The sequence below is a fragment of the Gavialis gangeticus genome, unplaced genomic scaffold (assembly GCF_001723915.1).
Source record: "Gavialis gangeticus isolate Ggan-Ray unplaced genomic scaffold, GavGan_comp1, whole genome shotgun sequence".
Taxonomy (NCBI): domain Eukaryota; kingdom Metazoa; phylum Chordata; order Crocodylia; family Gavialidae; genus Gavialis; species Gavialis gangeticus.
The window spans coordinates 56922183-56924189 of record NW_017728993.1 but is presented as its reverse complement, the minus strand read 5'-3'; the positions used below and the strand labels follow the sequence as shown (position 1 = coordinate 56924189).

Sequence of the window (2007 nt, the reverse complement as noted above, 5' to 3'; positions counted from 1 at the left end):
GCATCCAATGATTTAGTGACCTGGTCGTAAAAGGCCACCAGGTTGGTCTGACAGGACCTGCCGCTGATGAACCCGTGCTGGTTGCCCCTGAGCATGCCGTTCCCTGCTGGCCCCTCCTGGATGCGTGCCAGAATAATTTTCTCGAACAGCTTGCCCAGGATCGAGGTAAGGCTGACTGGCCTGTAGTTCCCCGGGTCCTCTTTCCTCCCCTTGTTGCTGTAATATGTTCCCCTATAGCTAAATAAATTAAATAAGTATCCAAATAATTATTTATTCTAAGAAATGAGACTAAATTATATGGATTTCTGTTAATTTTAGTATCTCCAGGGTTTTGTTACTGATACCCTCTAGAGGTAGAAGGTAGCACTGATGTTTATCTAGTTTGTTACTTATTACCCATTCCATTTCTTGATGACATGTCCAGACAATTTTAACAAAGAGAAATAAAACAGTGTTTTCCATAGTGCCTGCCTGCTTCCTTTTTCAGCTGTAATCAGCATACTCTCAAATTGTTTCCCCTCCATTTTGCTTAAAAATTCTGTAAAGTGCAGAGCAATGTGAACACAGAGCAAGTTTTGATGACCTTTCCATATGTGTGAGACCCATTTGGTATCCAGCAGCAGGAAGGAAAAGAAGGATCTAGTTCTCAGTTATACAAGTAGAGGATAAAAGGGGAAGGGGGAAGGGGAGAGAAACTTTTTCAATGAAAGAAAAACAGTTCAGCAACCTCATGCAACTGGTTCTCGCAGAGAATACTTTAAGAGATTGTTGATCAAAAGAATTAATAAGGCTTATGAGACAGTGAATAACCTGGTAGTGATGTCTTGAGAAATAATCAGATTCACTTTCTGTGAATAGATGTACTGCAGCATCCCTTCTCAGAACTTAGGTATACAGTTGTCTATGCATGAATTTCCATACACTCTTACTTGTGCTTTGCAGTTATATGAGTATCGTTATTGCACTGCTTAAAGAGTGACAGCTGTGGAGCAATAGCACATCAATGCATTTTCATGCAGATTACTTTCATGCAACACTTGCAAGAGAACTGTATTAGAAATGCTAGAAAACAAGTGATTTGAGCAGAGGTGGGCAAAATACAGCCCACGGGCTGGATCTGGCCTGCCAGGTGATTCTATCCAGTTCACAGAGCTCCTCTATAAGCCAAAAGAATTATCAAGGGCCCTAGCCTTCAGCTGCCCCTCTAAGCAACCAACCCCATCCCAGCCTGGCCTCGCCTGCCTCCAGCCCCAAGCCAGTGGGTGCTAGAGACAAGAAGCTTTTGCCTGGCAACCCTGTGGCTGTTTCCCAGTCCTCCCTCCCTACCAGAGTGGGAATTCAGGTAAGGGCCCCGCCAGGCCATGGGCCAGGGACTCCTGCTGGGGGAAAGGGAGTCAGGAGCATGGGGAGTCACATGATATAAACCAGGCTGGGCTGGCTCCGTGGGAGCTGTGCTCTCTGGGTTTGGGTTGGGTTGGCCTCGCAGGCTGCCACCACGTGTGGCCAGGAACTCAGGTGGAAATGTGGGAGCTGCGCACAATGGGGCTGGGTGGGGCTGGCCTCACTTGCTGTCACCACATGCAGCTCTGGGGACTTGCACACTCTGAGGACCCTGCCCCACATACACCCCACACACTCATCCATACCCTCCCATGAACCCCAGCCTGACCATACCCCCAACACACACCCACACCCTGCTACACCCACACATACATAGTCTCCACCACCCACACACCCCACTCCCCAACCACCCTCCCACATACACCCCCTTACACCCCCACACATAACATATATGAGTAAGACTGTATTTTGAGCTATTATGCAATTGTTTCTGTATGTACTATGCAAATGCACATAAATCAAGGCACAATATTTTTTTAAGTAAAATTTAAAATGTTATAATAGATGTTTGATTTTTAAAGTATATGATTTGGGGGGTTTTTCCAGTTCCGAGATACACCCCCCCCCCCCCCCCCCCCCGCTCTTTGGGGCGCGGGGGGGGGTGCT

The 2007-nt window shown here is 47.1% G+C and overlaps 1 protein-coding gene across 1 annotated transcript in view; it reads left to right on the top strand.

Annotated features, from left to right (window-relative positions):
* Positions 1-2007, top strand: part of LAMC1 (laminin subunit gamma 1) — a 208937-nt gene that overhangs the window by 150845 nt on the left and 56085 nt on the right. The gene's annotated exons all lie outside the window — the stretch shown is intronic.